Source organism: Scyliorhinus canicula, chromosome 16 (genome assembly GCF_902713615.1).
Source record: "Scyliorhinus canicula chromosome 16, sScyCan1.1, whole genome shotgun sequence".
In the NCBI taxonomy this organism is placed as follows: Eukaryota; Metazoa; Chordata; class Chondrichthyes; order Carcharhiniformes; family Scyliorhinidae; genus Scyliorhinus; species Scyliorhinus canicula.
The window spans coordinates 140639390-140659380 of NC_052161.1; the positions used below are offsets into that span (position 1 = coordinate 140639390).

At 44.8% G+C, this 19991-nt stretch overlaps 1 protein-coding gene across 5 annotated transcripts in view; it reads left to right on the forward strand.

Annotated features, from left to right (window-relative positions):
* mib2 (MIB E3 ubiquitin protein ligase 2) overlaps nt 1–19991 on the forward strand; it is a 290271-nt gene that overhangs the window by 78889 nt on the left and 191391 nt on the right. Inside the window, exon 1 of one of the 5 annotated variants that reach the window (XM_038773654.1) lies at nt 5902–6438. The exons of 3 other annotated variants lie outside the window; for them this stretch is intronic. The gene's annotated coding sequence lies outside the window, so the exon portion shown is untranslated. Of the gene's footprint in view, nt 1–5901; nt 6439–8177; nt 8274–19991 lie in introns of those variants that run through there. One more of the 5 variants, XM_038773657.1, reaches the window with a different exon arrangement.

Here is a 19991-nt window from a genome sequence, read left to right on the forward strand (position 1 = left end):
TGATTTTTTCTTGTAGATGGCTGGGTGGGAAGGGTTTGCAGGCGGCTAATGAGCATTACAGGCTCTCCCACAGTGAGGACATTGGTTGTCGGTTGGTAGAAATGTTGGCAGTTTGTGGACTTGAGCAGCTGCCCTCTCTTTCTATATCCCTCATCATTCTGTCTCCGTGTCTGTTTTTGTTGATTGGAAGATCCTGACACCATTTCTGATGATGAAACACCATTTTGGTTGTTATTGTGCTTCTGCCTCTCGTGTTGATGTTACTAGAGCAGACCTTAATGCAGGCCTCGAGATTGTCTTTGAAATGCTCCCTTTGGCACTGTGTGAATGAGCTTGCTGATGCAGCTTCGAGTAGAGCATCTCCTTGGACAGTCTTGAGTGAGCATTCTAACAATGTATCCTGTCCACCTCTGCTGAAATGTGATTGTCATAGTCTCTGTACTTGGCATGTCTGTGTTGTGGAGGAACTGTGTACCTGTTCCTTTTGCCCTTCCACTTGATTCAAAGGATCTTTCAAAGACAGAGTTGATTATGCTGTTCTCGAGCATTGACATGACGCCTGTCTAAACTTCAACACTGCATTGGCAGAACTACTGCCTGATGTACCTTAGTGTCAGGGCTGATATCATTCTCAAACTAGAGTATATAATTTGCCATGGGCTGAGCTAGCACGCTGGTCTTGGGTGGTGTGCCTCTTCCATCAATGGTAGCTTTTTGGGCTAGATAGCTTCCAGCACATTTGGCGTGTTGGAGGAAGATTTTGGTCTTCCTGACGTTCAAGGCAAGTCCCACGTTCTCTCAGGTTTCAATGAATATGTCAACTATCTATTGTCGTTCTTCAGTGTGAGCACTAACTTGTGTGCCATCAGCAGATTGTAGTTCTGTCGTAGTCTGTCGACTCCGAGGGACTACCAAGTAGTAGTTCAGTTACAGAAATGGTTGTGTTGGCCGAGATTAAAGAGCCCATCAATGTGCAGGTTACCTGGGGGAACTGTTGGTAGTTTATATAGTGTTGCTGTGAGAAAGATTGAGAATAACTGTGGTGCAGTGACATCTGTTGTGACAAGGAAGATGTCTGTGCTGGAGCCATTGCATAGTGCAGCAATTTACATATTGTCACATAGGAGATGGATGATGTTTTTGAGTTTAACTGGACATCAATATAGCTGTAGCACCTTCCAAAGGGAAGTTTGATTCATTGAGCTGAAAGCTTTAGTGGGATCAGAGAAAGCCATGGGTAAAAGGTTTGCATTTTTCCTGAAACTGGCCGGGAATGACAAACTTCTTCGCATTGGATGAATAGAAGGCTGGAAATTAAAATTGGTTCCATGCAGCATGCTGTGATAAACGATATAAGGTGCAGTGTTTGCTGACTTTTGGGACTAGCTTATCCACACTTGGGAGAAGAGCCATCTCTGCTTATTGTTCTGTTTAACACGAGCTGTGAAGTTTTCCCCAAGACTGTCACAGTTGACTGCAGACCAAGATTTAGAGCTTGTTTCCGTGAGTAATGACCTACTGTTTGTCTTTTTCTTGGTGCCTATTTGACCATAAAATGTGCAAATACTTGATTATCTGATCTGTGCCGCCCTCATTTAAGAGATAAAATCATAATTTATGAGGTTTGGTCCACCCTGTCTGTGCTGCTCGCTGAAGTGCCACCCAGCCTCTGAGGTCCTGCAGGTCACGGCTCTTAAGTAGAATCCAAGTGCTTTTTAAATGTGGTGAGAGTTTTTGCATCTACCATTCTTTCGGGCAGTGCATTCCAGGTCCCTTCCATTCTCTAAGTCAGGGGTGGGCAAACTACGGCCCGCGGGCCGCATGCGGCGTGCCAAAGGTCTTTATGCGGCCCACCAAGTCATTAAAAAAATTTTTTTTTTTAATTTTTTTTTTAAATTTTTAATTATTTATTTTAAGGTTAATGGGGGGGGAGGGCTGTTGGGTTACTTACTGGTATAGGGTGGATACGTTGACTTGAGTAGGGTGATCATTGCTCGGCACAACGTCGAGGGCCGAAGGGCCTGTTCTGTGCTGTACTGTTCTATGTTCTATATGAGGCGCCCAGAATCATAACCGGGTGAAGTAATTATTTTACTTAATATACTATGCGGCCCATTAAAATTGTGAATTTCTGAATGTGGCCCTTGCACGGAAAAGTTTGCCCACCCCTGCTCTAAGTGAAACAATATTTCCTCATCTCCCCCTCTAATCCCCTAAACCATTAATTTTAAGTCTGCGTCCCCTGGTTTTTGACACCACTGCAAAGGTAAATAGGCGCCCTTAATAGTTTAAATATCAACCTCCTCTGTTCCAAGGTAAGCAACCCAGAATTCCCAGTCCTTCCTTGTGGGTCAAATTTTCCAGTGTTGGCAACATCCTTGTAGTAACAGTAAACATGAAATGCCAGAGGTTCTAGCGATGCCTGAAATCCAATTACCTGTTAGGATTTGAATTACTTTCTGAATTCCCATTTCAAACCGCAGCAACTTTTATCTGCTGGAAATTACATTTTGCAACTTTTTGACCTGCAAATTTGCACCCTGAGTTTTGAATTTGCACGTTTATGTTGCAGTCATTGATATTGCCTGCGGATTCCTATTCTGTCAGGAACACCGAGTGTACTCACCTGTGTATCTGTTGCTTTATTGTGGTGTTATCTCATATAGTTCGAAATAATCACAATTTTAGACAGAAATGCTGGAGCTGTCATCAAAAGTATTTGTCAGATCAAACCATGTGCCCTGAAATGATACCTTTTTGCTGTGGTACACTGATTGTAGTGCAGTACTGAGTGATGTGGCCGTCTGGATATATTTGTATGAATGTACATAACATAGTCCTCTTAAATAATATATATATTTAAAATAAATTTAAGAGTATCCAAATTTTTTTTCCAATTAAGGGACAATTTAGCATGGCCAATTCGCCTATCCTGCACATCTTTTGGGTTGTGGGAGTGAGACCCACGCAGACTCCTTGAATAATCTAAAATTTAATGTTTATTTACTCCACAGACACAACTGCACAGAGGTTCCATTTTTAAATTAGAATCATGGGGCACCATACATTATGGTTTTTCTTGTTTATTTGCCCCCTCCTTTCCCCCTCTGAAATAAATGATTAGAACTTGACTTTTTAACTATTTTATTGCAAACTTTACTCATTTTTGAAAAAGATATGATGGTGTTATCTCTTATGGTTCGCAAATAATCACAGGCCAGGCCAGCGTTTGTTGCCCATCCCTCATTCTTTTGTAAGTTTAGAGTACCCAATTTTTTCCCCCCAATTTAGCGTGGCTAATCCACCTACCTTTCACATCTTTGGATTGTGGGGGTGAGACCCACGCAGACACGGGAGGAACGTGCAAACTCCGCACGGACAGTGACCCAGGGCCAGGATCGAACCCGGATCCTCGACGCCGAGAAGCAGCAGTGTGCCCGTCTCTAATTAACCTTGAGAAATTGATAGTGAGCCTCCTTCTTGAACTGCTGCAATATATGTGGTATAGGTGAGTTGCTGCCGTGCAGCTTCCAGATGGTGTACACTACTGCTACTGTGCCTCCGTCATGGAGGGAATAAATGTTTAAGGTGATGGACTGTTTTGTCCTGGATGGTGTTGAGCTTCTTGAGTATTTGGAGTTGCACTCATCCAGGCAGGTGGAGACTGTTCCGTCGCATTCCTGCCTGTGCCTTCTAGCTGGTGGACAAGCTTTGGGGAGGAGGTAAATTTTAGCTGCAGAATTCTTAGCATGTGCACGGGACAAATCTAAATTTAAAATGTCTGAATTTTATAGGGTTCTAAAAACCTGGGTGTGTTCACAGGGCTAAAAAGCTGACCTTTAAAGCAGACCAAGACAGGCCAGTAGCACGGTTCAATTCCCGTACCAGCCTCCCTGAACAGGTGCCGGAATGTGGCGACTAGGGGCTTTTCACAGTAACTTCATTTGAAGTCTACTTGTGACAATAAGCGATTTTCATCTTTCATCTTTTCACATTCCCTGTCCTGTTCCTGCTATTTATCACTGGCCCTGTTTAATTCTGGCCCTTGATTTCTCTGCCTGTCACTTTTTAAATTCTCCTTTCTTTCTTTGTTCTTGTCATTGTTTTCCCTGCCTTTGACTTCTTGCATAGATTTCCAGCCCTCTGCCATTTTATTTTAAACCCTCCTCAACCACTCTAGCAAATACTTCCCCTATGACACCAGTCCCGGTCCTGGCCAGGTGTAACCCGTCCAGTTTGTACTGCTCCAGTCCCAATGTCCCAGGAATCTGACACCCTCCCTCCTCACACCATCTCTTCAGCCATGCATCATCTGATACATCCTGCTATTTCTACTCTGACTGGCACTTGTAGTAATCCATGGTTCACTAGCATTGAGGTCTTACTTTTCAACTTACTTCCTAACTCTCTATATTCTGCTTTAAGGCCCTCATCTTTTTTTTTGTCGTTTGTACCAATGTGTGCCAAGACCACTGGCTGTTTACCCTCCCCGTGGTGCCATTCAACACGATGGAAAGTGCCCTCGATGGGAAAGTGGGACTTTGTCTCCATAAGGACTTTGCGGTGGTGACTCCTACCAATACTTTCATGGACAGATGCATCTGTGACAGCTAGGTTGGTGAGGAGGAGGTAAAGTAGGATTTTCCCTCACTACCTGCTGCAGACCCAGCCTAACAGCAATGTCTTTTTTTAGATGAGGTCAGCCTTGCCACCCTCAGTACATTTTCCAGTGGTATTCAACATGGAGGATTATTGATTCATCAGCTGAGGGCAGGTAGCGGGGGGGGGGGGGGGGGGGCTGGGGAGTGAGAGTGGCTGGGAGAGAAGCTGTAGGTGGTTACTGCTGGATAAGTGGGTGATAATCAAGAGGTTTCCTTGCCCATGTTCGATATGATGCCATGAGACTTCATTGGGCCCAGAATCAATGTTGCAGACTCCCTCGGCAACTCCCTCCCAGCTGTAGACCACTGCGCTCCACTGCTAGTGGGTCTGTGGGACAAGGACATGCTCGAGGATGGTGATGGTGGTGTCTGGAACATTGTAAGTAAAAGTAAATTAAGTTCTGCATCTAAATTAAGAGTCAGCTTGGCTCACTCAGTTCAGCTCACAGCCCAGGGTCAGAAAGCTCTGGGTTTGAGCTGCACGCCAGCTTTTGACCTCCGAATTTAGACTGAATGCTGAACTGTCAGAAACGCCATCCTTCAGAGGAAATGTTAGACCAATGTCCTGCCTGCATGTTTATGCTGCAGGAGGAGGAAGGCGAGTCAAGAAGACAGAGCTTGTGTAGACCAAGAGGCTTTCCTCAGCCAAGCCAATCTGGTGGTTTTATCAGCTTTTTTCTTTTTTTTAAATTTAGAGTTTACAATTATTTTTTTCCAATTAAGGGGCAATTTAGCCAATCCGCCTACCCTGCACATCTTTTTTGTTGTTGTGGTGGTGAGACTGACTCAGTCATGAAATGAAAATCGCTTATTGTCACAAGTAGGCTTCAAATGAAGTTACTGTGAAAAGCCCCTAGTCGCCACATTCCGGTGCCTGTTCGGGGAGGCTGGTACGGGAATTGAACCGTGCTGCTGGCCTGCCTTGGTCTGCTTTCAAAGCCAGCGATTTAGCCCTGTGCTAAACCAACCCCATGGGGAAAATGGGGAAACTCCACATGGACAGGGACCCGGGGCCGGGATCGAATCCGGGTCCTCGGTGCCGTGAGGCAGCAGTGCTAACCACCATGCAGCTTGTGCTTTATCAGCTTCAGACTTGAATAAAAACTGCTCTGTTTTGGAATGTTAAAATACAGTTTTTTTTCATGCAATGCCCTTTAATTTTTTGAGCCTTGGTTTGATGCATGAAATAGTCCAGATTAGGCTTCTGTGTGGTACTCTGTGCACGTCTCTCTCACTTGACGTGCTTGATTTACATTTGTTAGGCTTGTCCTGATGCCCTGCACAGCAGGGGGAGGCAGTCTGCTTTATTTCCAAGTCTCCAGGGTTTGAGAATGAGAGAGCTCGTGCATTACTGCAACATGTGGCGCGTTGTCTACCTCTTCACCTCTCCGTTTGAGCTTTTACCGATTGCATTTGGAAGCTGAGACCAGAATGGCCCTTTGTGCATCGTTCGTGAACTGCCGATTAAGTAATTGGATCAGCAGTGCACCTTCTGCCTGGTTTTATTGAACAGATTACCTTCGGTTATTTCCTCTGAACTCAGACTGAACTGTCACTTTGAGAAATGTATTGTGCAGCTCCCTGACATGGCATACGGGGGTTGAAATTTCTCTCTTTGCTCTTTAGACCCTACACTGTACGGTTTACCTCCTTGCTGTGTGGAATACATTGAAAGCAATGTTTGGATTTACTAGCTGAGAGGATTTATCTCCTTGGAATTATGGCTGTTTATGGTTTGGTATATTTCTTTTCAACTTGGCCAGGATCCTTACCAGAGGTAATGGAACATGATCTGCTGGGTTTTAGTTTGTGCTTAATGTTGTATTGTGTGTTGTTAAAATTAAATTGGTCATGTTGATCTAGTGACCGTTTATCCCTGTGAAGTTGTACATTTCTGCAGTATTTTGTAATAATGGTTTACAGACAGCTATTCTGGTTTTTATCTGGTAAAAGGTGAATAATTCTGCAGCATTTTATATGTACGTAGTTAAGTTTTGATATGTACTGTTACAAAATGTAAGCACTGGGTGTCTTTGATTCCGCTGGTGTTTGAAATGACTAAGTACCATTGCTTTATATGGTACAAGGCTAACTTTTTTACCAGGTTAGAGTGAGCACATGAAAAAGCAGCATCAATGGAAAACATGACAGCGCTAGTACACTGCTTCATTGTTTTTAACTAAACCAAACCCTGCTTACAAAATAAAGGTTCTGCTTTTGACTGCATGCTGCACACTAGCATTAGCCCGTATGCATCTGCAGCTGGTGGAAATTAAAATAACTCATCATTCTATATTAAATTTCTCTGTTGCCAAAATTAACGCTCTTGTTAGATTACATAACGATCACTGTCACAGTTCTTTTTCTTCAGGCTTACATTAGTGCCAATTCTGCCTGTGTTTTTATAAACAGTTTTATTTTAAATTTCTGGGGTGTTTAGTAAATATAGCTCATGAAAGGTCAAATACAAAAAAATACAACAACTTACTTATGTTTTAAACTGTGTGTGTGTGTGTGTGTGTGTGTGTGTGTGTGCGCGCGTGTGCGTGTCTGTGTGTGCTCGCCCAAGACAGAACAGCTTCCTGGTGCTTATGAACAGAGCAAATCAGCTTTTTCAGTATTCCGGAAACTGTATGATGGTAGGTGCAGCTGGCTTGAAGAGAAGGTTTGTATTACTGTAGGAACCTGCCTGGGAAATGTCTAGTGTGGATTATTCGACTGCAGTAAGCACTGTACAAAATAATTCCACCATTTTATTAAAATTAGATTTAATTGGGTTTCTGGATTAAAAAAGGAAAAGGCACTCTAGCATCTCATCAGGTAATCGTGGTTTCTAACACTTCACTAAATAATCTGTTCCACATGCCTTGCAGATTGTGTGCTAGTTTTCAAAAGATAAATACACTTTGCCCTGGTGAATAAAGAGGAGCTAAAGATAATTAACATATTTATATTTTCTTGTGTTTATCCTTAAAATCCTTTTCATTTGGTTCTCTCTCTCTCTCAGCTTTATCAGAAATCGAGATGATGTAGATGTTGACATTTTCTGTTAGTTTATGTCCTTTTACCTTCAGCAAGTTTATTCTGCATCCAACTCAACAGAGATACAAATTCCATATAATTTCCCCTCCGCAACTATACAAGCTGTGCCCATTTATACTCTTTTGGAGGTGGAGCCAATAACCATTACCTGCCTTTAATAAGGCAATTAGCGTAGTTGTAATTGCCAAAGCATGCACTTGCTGACACATTAACAATGAAATGAGGCTCCCTTTATGCTGCTCCTCACTAAGCAATATGTAAAAAGGACAAAAGTGTTGGCAAACACCAAGGCTGGAAGAGTCTGTGGCAAGATAAATTTGTGCTTTAATAAGGACTGCTGGACAACGACAAACTCTGTAAGCTTCTGTCTGGTTGACCAACTCTCATATGAGCGATGGTGATTGCCTATTCTTCAGGTACAGAGCTGGACGCTGCACCATGCTGGTAAATTCTGCCGTTACAGTTTTCTTCTGCTATCTTTGGCTAGACAGCAAAAGAATGAAAACCGAATTGTATAAAAATGGACCTTCTTCAGCATTAAAGGGCTGGATTTTCACACCCGAGAATGAGGTTGGTTTTGTGTGCGCATGTCTGCCGTGCGCACGCCTGGGAGGGTACGTGTGCATGTCTGTCTCTGGGTCGGTGTGTGTCTGTCTCTGGGTGGGTGCGTGTCGGTCACCGGATGGGTGCATGTGCGTGTCTGTCACCGGTGGGTGCGTGTCGGTCTCTGGGTGGGTGCGTGTGCGTGTATGTCACCGGGTGGGTGCGTGTACGTGTCGGTCTCTGGGTGGGTGTGTGTGCGTGCGTGTGTGTCTCTGGGTGGGTGGGTGTGTGCGCATGTGTGTTTCCGGGTGGGTGGGTGTGTGTGTCTCTGGGTGGGTGTGCATGTGTGCGTCTCTGGGTGGGTGGGTGTGTGCGCGTGTGCGTCTCTGGATGGGTGTGTGCGCTTGTGCATCTCTGGGTGGGTGGGTGTCTGTGGGTGCGTCTCTGGGTGTGTGGGGTGGGTCTTCGCTTGTCTGTCTATGGGTGTGAGTGTGCATGTCTGAATCTGGGTGTGTGTGTGCATGCATCTGGGTGTGTGCGCGTGTCTATATCTGGGTGGGTGTGTGTGGGTTTCTGTATCTGGGTATGTGTGTGTGTCTGTCTCGGTGTGTGTGTGCGTGCGTGTCTGTCTCGTGTGTGTGTGTGTGTGTGTGTACGTGTCTGTCTCGATGGGTGTGTCCGCGTGTCTGTCTCGGGGTGTGTGCGTGTGCATCTCTGGGTGGGTGTGTGTGGGGTGTGTGTGCGCGCCAGTCTCTCTGGGTGTGTGCGTGTCTGTCTCTGGATGGGTGTGTGTGTGCGCGTGTCTGACTCTGGGTTGGTGTGTGTGTGTGCGTGTCTGTCTCTGGGTGGGTGTGTGTGCGTGTCTGTCTCTGGGTGTGTATGTGTGCGTGTCTGTATCTGGGTGGGTGTGTGAGCGTGTCTGTATCTGGGTGGGTGTGTGTGCGTGTCTGTCTAGGTGTGTGTGTGCGTGTCTGTCTCTGGGTGGGTGTGTGTGCGTGTGTCTGTCTCTGGGTGGGTGTGTGTGCGTGTGTCTGACTCTGGGTGGGTGTGTGTGCGTGTCTGACTCTGGGTGGGTGTGTGTGCTTGTCTGTATCTGGGTGGGTGTGTGTGCTTGTCTGTATCTGGGTGGGTGTGTGCGCTTGTCTGTCTCTGGGTGGGTGTGTGTGCTTGTCTGTATCTGGGTGGGTGTGTGCGTGTCTGTATCTGAGTGGGTGTGTGTGCTTGTCTGTATCTGGGTGGGTGTGTGTGCGTGTCTGTGTTTGGGTGGGTGTGTGTGCGTGTCTGTGTTTGGGTGTGTGTGTGTACTTGTCTGTATCTGGGTGGGTGTGTGCGTGTCTGTCTCTGGGTGGGTGTGTGTGCACCTGCCTATGCCAGAGTGCTCCCTGCCTGACTGAAACCACGCCCATCCATCAGATTGATGTTGGTTGGGCAATCTCTAAAAGGACAAAAGCCACACGCATGCAGAAAAACACAGACTCATCTAGGTTTCCCGTTTGTAATTGTATAGCCCCCGGCCCCCAATCCCTCGCTTGTGTTCCTGCCCCAATAATGACTACACAATAGTGTCAATGAATATGTGATATCAAACCTCCAGGGTTTGTGGGGAGCTTCAACTAGCATTCAACTATGAGTGTATACTGAAAGAAAATCCTGAAAGTTTAACTCGCATGCCCTACACCTGGGCTGCACATCTTGAAATAAGAATGAAAAAAGATAGGAAACAAAAGAGAGAAAAAGACCAGGGAGAAAAGAGATCAAACCAAAAGCTGCAGCAGTAGAGCTAATAGAAACAGAAAGGAGAAACAGGAAGAGAGAAGTCAAAATAAGAATACAAGACGGAAAATGAGACAACGGGTGAAATTTTCCACCTTACAATGCTACAAACGCAAACCCTGACCGGGTGGAGAACTAGGCGTCCGCCCAAAATTGAGGTTCGCACCTGTGTCAATTCAGGCGCCATGCTTCAGTCCCTGACTTCTGGCGATAGAGATTTGCACCCAACACTGGCAGCGACCTGCAAAACCGGCATTTGTATACATTTAAATGTGATTAGTGGGTTGGACACAGAATGCTCTGCCCTTCCACGATGCTCCCAGAGGTCCTGCGGGTGTGAATTACTACATATACTTACAAACGTGGACTGGGCGCCATGGCTGAGGAGGGGGAGTGGGAGGCTAACAGAACACTGCAAAACCTTTGAAAACTGTCAGACTTGCTGGTGACAGCTGCCCGGGCTGGGGGCAGCAGCAGGTAGTGACTTGGTGTCATGTCCGTAGACTTGGGGTGTCCCCCTCAGATCGGGGTGGTCTGGCTCAGACCCCCCCCATTGCTGCCGTCTGTCTATTAAACACACTCCTTTGCTGCTACTGACAGGCTCCTGTCTGCTCACACTACTGAGTGCTGCCTGTGTCCTTTAAATGCTCAGATGGCCTCTGGTCATCTGGGAGCCCACCCAGGCTGCCCCTCTGGTTATCCTTATTCCCCAACTGTATCATCAAGGGCCAAGCTCAATCAGTGGCCTATCAGGTGTTGGTGCTCCTCAAAACTCTGCCCCATTGCAGAGGAAGCAGGGGATCAGCAGAGCTCACCTCAACCAGACACACCTGCACTGTGGCCTTCGGAACCCTCCCTGGTTCTCTCCCCCTCTCAGGGCAGAGGCTTCACCAGTGACCCCCACCACTCTGGATCACCAGCTGTCTCCTCCTGGTGAGGCTGGCAGCGCTGACTGCCTCTGCCACCACCTCCAAGACAGTGTTCAGGAGGACACACTGGGGAAGAGGGTGTGCCTCCGCTTCTCACTGGAATGAAGCTGTGGGTCCACCTCAAACTCCCAACCTCAGGGGCAGGTCTTCTCTGAACCATCTTGGTGGCTGCAGTGAGTGTGCGGTAAGTGGAGCGCTTAAAAACAGCTCCAGCTGCCAGGCTCTTTGGCACTAACCCCCGCCCCAGCGGTTAGAACACCCGGCGGGCTGGGAATTGCTTGGGATTCGCACCAGTAGAGTGGTGGATCTATAGTATGCCATGAATTACTCCAGAAATATTGCCCCAGTGGGAATATAAACCTCCCAGCGCCTCCTCAGTCCCAGCGGCAACACGTGGCCGTGTGTTTTTCAGCAGTTGAGCCGGCCCACTTATGGGATCTATGCTCCTGCCATTGTCAATGGGATTTCCCGTTGACTGCACCCCTCGTTGCCGGGAAACCGTTCGTCCGGTGTGGGACCGGAATATCCCACCGGCGAGAACAGCCGGTAAATCCTACCAATTGTCTCCCAAACAGAGAATTTCACGCAATGTCTATAAGAATATACAGTGAGGAAGGGACAGTCTTCTAACTGAGTGAGTAACTTGAAGTTTGGAAAGATAGTTCTCTACATTGACACACTGAACACTGCACTGCCTTCCCACCCACACAATGTTGTATTGATCGAAGATAGCTGAGAACATGGCTAGTTAATTTTGATTACTTGAATGGTTACTAGGGATTGTTTTAAGTTTTAAAGTTTACCCCTTGTGGCAGACTCTGCAGTAACTACGCCATTACTGGCTTCCTCCGTGTTAGTTGGCAGGTAAGGTCTGATTGGTTTAAAGCTTTTCTTCCTAAACACATCAGTGGGTTTCTCTCATGATAACCAAAGAAATCCGGTGACTTGGAAATGCGAGTGAGAGACTGAGACAAATTTATTTTTAAAAATGATTTGCGCAGGAGGTTAGTGACTTACAATGTTGAATAACGCCTCCTGTGTTTCAAAATACTGTTTCAATCTCTTGTGACAAGGAGCAGTCTGTACGAAGTCACTTTTTATGACCAACATTAATGACATCCCGAAGTTAGGTGATGGTGCATTCGGAGGTTTTAATAGGTTTATGATATGAAGACTAAGGGTGGAAGGAGATTGGTGCAAGAGTGAGTTAGAAGGGGAGACAATGCAGTAGATTCGGACAAAAGGAGCAACCAGCATGTAAGGCTGTGTATTTAGGGAGAGCAATGACAACAGTTCCCATTTCTATCCCTCTTTATGGACTCTGAATAAGAATGCCAATATGGGCACAATTATGAATATTGTGATGCAATGAGCTCAGACCCATGGGAACTGCCCAAATTAATTTTCTAAAAGATTTACACAGATAATAAGAGACTTTAATTCCACAAGTGTTGATGCGATTTGAACCCAGGTCCCAGAGGTGAAAGAAAAAATGAAACCATCTATAATAATAATAATTGCTTACTGTCACACAAGTAGGCTTCAATAAAGTCACTGTGAAAAGCCCTTAGTCGCCACATTCCGGCGCCTGTTCGGGGAGGCTGGTAGGGGACTTGAACCCATGCTGCTGGCTGCGTTCTGCATTACAAGCTGGCAATTTAGCCCACCGTGTTAAATGCCAACTAGTCCCCTCCCCACATGCCAAAATGCATTTAGTTAATTTATGCAATAAGTTGCCTTATGGTGACCTGAGCTGGCACAGGAATCGAACACGTGTTGTTGGCATCACTCTGCATCACGAACCAGCCAATTGAGTTAACTGACTTCCAGGTTCAATTCTGGCCTTGGGTGACTGCATGTGTGGAGTTTGCATTTTCTCCCCATGTCTGTGTGGGTTTCCTCCGGGTGCTCCGGTTTCTTCCCACAGTCCAAAAATCCACAGGTTAGGTGTGGTGACAGGGATGGGGAGGGGGTTGCAAACTCGATGGGCCCAATGGCCTCCTTCTGCACTGCAGGAATTCTATGGTTCTATTATGTCATTGTTCAGTTTTTTTAAAGATGTTATATATGTGGCTGTCCGTTTGCCTCAGTCGTTATGTTTTTGAAGTTAACATGAAGAAAAGTCTCAACATATTGCCTGAAAGAAAAGGAGAAAAATGACGTTTTAAAAAAAAAATACTTTTTTTGATGTCTTTAAAAAGACCAATTTGGAGGGAAGTATCAATGATGATATTTAAACTGCTACATAATCTAGGCTGACGCTCTGTTGCAGTACTGATTGAGTGCTCTGTTGTATCTTCTTTTGAATGACATTTCAGAAGAAGGCCTGCTTATTACAGTGGTCCAGTGTTTATAATCCTGTCGCCATTTGAACAGGGGCTCAGTATTCCTCCAAGCCAGCAACATTAAATAAAATTAATTTATTTCCTCCTCCTTCTGGGATATCGTGTGTCCTCAATTTATTTTTCAAAAATCCACTTTATTCATAAAATTTGTAAAAGTCCATTACGTGACAGTTCAAATTGGATATTAAGAGCAATACAGTCCAATTTCTTTCATTACAGCATGTGGCACTCGAGTGTAGTGAGGCACTTCGCTTACAGATTATATTAAATATGCATGTTAGACATGAGGTCTGAGGGGTTTTACATGAGTTGCAGCTCCTCTGGCAGAGGCTTTAGACACCGGCCTTTCCCCATTGAGCTTTTCTGCTGGCTGCCCGTGTTTTAGTGCATCCCTCAGCGCATAACCCTGCTCCTTGCAGCGTGTCAATCTTCAACTCTAACTCAAAATCCTCTGCAAACTGACAGCAATGATGTGCAGTTGGTGTTGTCAGACTTCTTACTAAACTGACAGCAGTTAGTGAACGCCAAAAATGTAATCAAATGTACTTTGCTGAGAGGCATGATGAGGCTTTTTATAGATGCAAGCCTTTAAAGAATTGTGTTATCCTGCAGAAAGGTTGGAAATGTATATCAAATACCTGCCAATGATATTCTGTTTCCATTGCTTACTGCACACTTCTTTGTAGGTTTAACAATGCGGTTGTCCTTCCCCTCCCCCAATTTGCAAGGCTCATCAGATGTGAATTTGCATATTGTTAGCACAGACCCTTGACTTGTACATTTTGTACAATATTTTGCACATTCCTGTGAATGCCTCGGAATGTCTTGTAACATAAGAGGCACTGTACAAGTGCAAGTTGTTTTTGTTGTTTAGGTAGTATTTGGAAATATCGTGAGGAAGGATGCTGCATTAGCACAAAGAGAAACAGGGCATTCTGATCTACATGGTGTGTGCACTGTACTGTGCTTCATTCAGTGTACTCACGTGTTGTATTGCAGCAAATCCCATTGCATCATTTATATAATGAGCAGGAATACAATGAGCATATATCGGAGTTATTTTTATTGACTATTGGACATGAGACATGCACAAGTTATCAAGCGACATCAGGTAATTGTTCCACACTGAAGGACAGGTGAAGAATGGAGAATTCACATCCGCCTAATTTTGCAAACTAACAGAAACTTGGAAAAAGAATGTTAATGTCGGCAATATCATAAGCATCATTTTTTTTCAACTGCGATCTTTTTCAAAGCAGAGCATTTGCTAGTTGGAGTACACTTGTTACAAGTCTTGCATACTGTGAATGATTGTGTGTTCTTGAACTATGGAGAACTATAATTCTCATCACGATTCTAAGTAGCTTAGCTTATGCCTTTTCTCATTAAGTCTCCTTCCTTTGTGGTTCCTGGCCAGCGAGCTTCGTATGAATTTCAAATGACAATCAACAGCTTTCAAGTAACAATATTTGGAAATATTTCTGCTGTCAGCTCCTGTCTGATGATGCACAGAAAGGCAGAGACTGTTCTGTTTACTTCTGGTAACATTCCAGCCCAAGGATCTTTAGGCTTCGCTGCATTAATTCAGAAATGGCAAAAAGCAGGAAAGGAATGCTTTCATATAAACTGAGCCTTCCAAAGTTTTTTAATCAATCATACTTCATGGGCAAGACCTTCGTATTGGAGAATGTGTTCACTAAAAGCCAATTACGCCTTTTAAGCTGTACTAGGAAATTGGAATTCTGATTCTGAAAAATGGCAATGTAAATCCTTCATTCACCTTTAGATAATCATTTGATGTTTCTACCAAGTCACTCAAAGGCTCTATCTTATTACTTAAAACAGCCTGTGCAATGTATTGTACTACTTCCATGTATGGGACTCACTCTAATTGATGTGCTGCAGATATGAAGAAAGATGTAGCTACAGTCCTTTTACTTTGAGAGCCCAACACTAAGGATTTGTTACTAAGTTATAATTTAACCGTTAATTGCTCTCAAAAGGATTTGATGGAATAAGATGGAGCGAAAAGGAAAAATTTTAAGCATTGGGCGATGCTTCGAGAAGGTCTCGTTCAGATTTCATTCGCATTGGTCACCTCGAAAGCTGTCTTTACATTGAGGAGCCATAGCTATTTTCCTGAGGCAGAGGATGCCTGATACATGGTGCCTCTTGCTGTGATCTGCAGCCTTAATGGGAATACTGTATACAGTAACGGTGTTGTTGTACAGTGGTGGTACCTTCAGCCCACTGGCTGCAAACATTGAAGAAAGTGACTAATTTCCTGGCAGAATTAGTGATTGACAATATCCGGCCTTGTCAGCACCACCGACATCATGATTTAATTTTTAAAATCCTGTATGAATGAACAGGTACATTTTCTGGTTTGAGGCATTTTCTCTCCCCCCCCCCCCCCCCCCCCCCCCCCCCGCCCCGGTTTAATTTCAGTTATTTCATCAACTCAAATTTAGCTTAATCTGAATTTAGAGAAGCACCATTAATGTAAAAATAAAGAACTTGTATTGTAAAAGAGCCTTTTACAGTGTAATGTAATCAGATATAGGAGACACTTTGTGCACAATAGGTTTCCACAAGCAGTTAATGCTATAAATGACTACTTAATCTGTGTTAGTTGAGGGAGAGTGGATGGCTAGGACTTTGGGGAAATCACCTACTCTTCAAATAGTGCCATGGTTTCATGACATCGCTTTGAGTGGGTAGATAAAGGCTATGGTTTTAATGCCCGATTCAAAAGGGAGCACTTTTGACAGTGTAGCACTCCCATGGTGCTGTTTGGTTCTATGATAAAGTAATTATCAATATAGTGGCCCAATGTAGAAATGAACTTGCCTCCTTGTTATTTACTATGTGACAGCTGTCACTCAGCTGGTGGCCCACCACCCTCTTAATCTCTCAATTCTGAGTTGACGTCCTGCTCCAGCCTCGAGTATGTAAGTCCAGGCTGACACTTCAATCCAGTGCCGAGGGAGTGCTGCACTGTCGGTGGTATGGTGTTTTGGATGCGATGTTAAACTGATGCCACCTTGGCCTGCTTGGATGGATGTAAAAGACCCCACAGCACTATTGTGAAGAAGAGAATTGGCGTTATCCCCAGTACCGTGAGGCCAATCCCTCAACATTACAAAACAGATGATCTGGTTATTATCACATTGTTGTTGTGGGATCTTGATTTGCGTAAATTGGCAGCTGTGTTTCCTACATTGCCACAATGATCTACACTTGGAAAAATACTCACTGGCTGCAAAGAGTTTTGGTTTATGTGTTGAGTTGTGCTCACTTAGGAGTGTTTCTTTTGGAATTATAACATCTAATTCCTTGAGGGGTTTTTATGAACAAACTTGTTCTGACTTTTTGCTTAGTGAAATCCGCACTCTTGCATTTACTTGTTAAAACCTGATTTTTGTTTCCTGGTCTTACTGGATGTCCTTTAGATAATGTGATTCGATAAAACAAAATAGAGTTCTGTTAGCTATATTAGTCCAGCGGATTTGGTTGGATAGTACAAAATCTATTAAATAGTTGTTCATCAGTAGTCACTTTATTAAATATTTACCTTTTGAGTTTGTGCTGAATCTCTGATGTTAATTTGTAATGGAAGAATGGGGCATTAATCGTGTGGCCATTCCTGTTTAAATCCATGAAACAGTGTAGCCGCAGAGGTGAAGGTGAAATTGTGTAAATATTTCTTAGAACGTTATCATTTAGTTTATTTGAATAATAAGGTGATCTTCTCAATGACGGACAGCCAGTTTCTTCCCCTTTTACAGTCACCTAAAGATTCCCTAACTTTTAAAGTTATTCCTTTCAAAGTAAGTAATGAAACAAATTTCAGACCTTTGGCTGAACCTTAATGTGTCTACCACAGTTGCCACAGTTAATGTACCGTTGTTTCCTGCTAGGTACACTACAGCTTCGGTTTATCCTTTTTGATCCATGTGGCATATGTTGCAAACACAGGAGTAAGAGAAAAGATAGGCTGAAACAAAACCTAAAATACTTTTTTTTTAAAAGTCAACTCAGGTGATGGAGGAAATTCGGCATGTCTACATTGGCTCTTACCAATTTTTACAGATGCACCATAGAAAGCATCCTATCTGCTGCATCACAGTCTGGTATGCCAACTGCTTGGCCCAAGACCGTAAGAAAAGAGTCGTGAACACAGCCCTGTCTATCACGCGAACCCGCCTTCCATCCATTGACATACACCTCTCGCTGCCTTGGGAAAGTAGGCAGCATAATCAAAGACCAGTCCATAACCAGTCCAAAGATGTGCGGGTTAGGTGGATTGGCCATGCTAAATTGCCCGTAGTGTCCTAATAGTAAGGTTAAGGGGGGGGAGTTGTTGGGTTACGGGTATAGGGTGGATACATGGGTTTGAGTAGGGTGATCATTGCTCGGCACAACATCGAGGGCCGAAGGGCCTGTTCTGTGCTGTACTGTTCTATGTTCTACCTCTACCGCCCAGGTTATTCTCTCTTTCAACCTCTTCTATCAGCAGAAGATACAAAAGTCTGAGAACACACACTAACAACTTCTTCCCCGCTGTTACCAGCCTCCTGAATGACCCTATTATGGACTGAACTGATCTCTCCACACATCTTCTCTACTGTTGTAGCACTACACTCCTTATGCTTCACCCTATGTCTGTGTATTTGCATTGTGTATTTATCATTGTCCCATGTTTTTCATGTATGGAACGATCTGTCTGGACTGTACACAACAATACTTTACCCTGCACCTTGGTACACGTGACAATACATCTAAGTAAAATGTGTGGAAAAAGCAACATAAAATGGGAAAGAGAAAAGAAAAAATTGAATTAAATAATTATAATCAGACTTGAACAACAAGCACAATAATTACATTTGTGATGAATATAATTACCAGAACTTTGGCAAAATGTAGACATATTGGACTCGTTCCTTCGCTAGTTGATGCACTGAGTCCAGCTGGTGTAGCATGAGAGTGTGTGTGTTGGGAATTTAGACAGGAACTCCTTTCACGCGAGCACTGCTGAATGTGATTGTCTATGGCGACTGTCGGTGAGTGCCAGAATGGGTTCTCATGAATTAGGAGAGAGCTTCATTAAGATTCTGAAAATGAATGCTAACAAATGGGAAGATTAATTGATTTTCTTGCTTTCTGTCTACTCTGCTAACTTGTGGATGATGGATGATGATAGGAAGTAACATGCTAGTATTTAAGAAACACATTTTTAATCTTAGATATGTGTTAAGGTTTATGTTGCTGGAGTTTTGGTGCATTTTTGCTTTTTTACGTATGTTTTCCTTGCCTTTTCGTCTTCGGATTTCCTTTTGGTTTTTGCCATCAAAGTTTATAACATGGAGATTCTTTGCTTGGTGTTTTGGACAAAAAGCACAATGACAATGAGAAGCAGGTGCATCAGAGCCTGATGAAGAGTCTGTGAAACAGTTTTACAAATAACTTGATTGATGGGGGTGGGCATTACCCGTTTTACCTGTGCAGTTCTGGCAGGGCTGAAGTATGCTGTTGCATGTTGCACACCTGGGTCAATAAAGAAAAGCCTTGCCATTGAGGAGGCAGGTGAGGATATTCAACCACAGCTAATGGCGAACAAGGCACTAAAATAATGTTGCTGAAATCTATGTGCAGCCTGAACTGGCTGTTGGCTATGAATGAGGTCCTCTTGGGATGTAGCCAACTCAGTGCCTCTTTGTGCTCAGTCATGATATGGTCCAAATGAGCTTGTGCCCAATGACTAGAACACAATTAGTAACTGGTTCTCTTCACTTTTTGGCACATTCAGTTGAGATGGGGGCAGTATGGGTTTGATGTGGTGTGGCCTTGACAAATGTGACATTATTGCTGTCTCTGCCAAGCACCCATGCGAACTTGTTTGTGTACTAATCTGACTTGAGAGCAATTATTTGAAGCTTTTCCTCCAGGATCTCTGATCCATAGAATCCGCACAGTGCAGAAGGAGGCCATTGGGTCCATCAAGTCTGCAAAAACCCTCCAAAAGAGTATCCCACCTAGGCCCCTAGCCTTTCCCCGTAACTCCACCTAACCTTTTGGACACTATGGAGCAATTTAGCATGGCCGATCCACCTAGACTGCGCATCTTTGGTCGGGGGGGGGGAAGGGGCTGGAGTATCCGGAGGAAACCCACGCCGACCCTGGGAGAACATGCAAACTTCACACAGACAGGCATCCAAGATCAGAATCATAGCTGGGTCCCTGGCGCTGTGAGGCAGCAGTACTAACCACTGTGTTACCTCTTGGGTTAAACCAGGTAAGAAAGTGGGCGCGATTCTCCGCAAATGGGGAGAGTCGTGAAGGCTGCCGTGAAACTGGCCGTGTTTCACGGCAGCCTCCGCGCCCCCTCCCGGGACCCGATTCTACTCCCAGGTCGGGGCTAGAAGCGGGGCCCCGTGAACCACGGCATCACAGGCTTAGCGAACTTTGCTAAGCCAGCGCGCCAAGGGTAACGGCGGCTGACGCGCACGATGACGTCAGCCGCGCATGCGCGGATTGGACGGCTCCAACCCGCGCATGCGTGGATGACATCATCACGCATATGCGTGAAACCCGGGCATGCGCGGGCCGTCATGCCCCTCAGCCGCCCCGCGGACTGATCCAGCGGGGCGGCGGAGGAACAAAGAGTGCGCGGGGTTCGGACCCGCTGCCCGCGATCG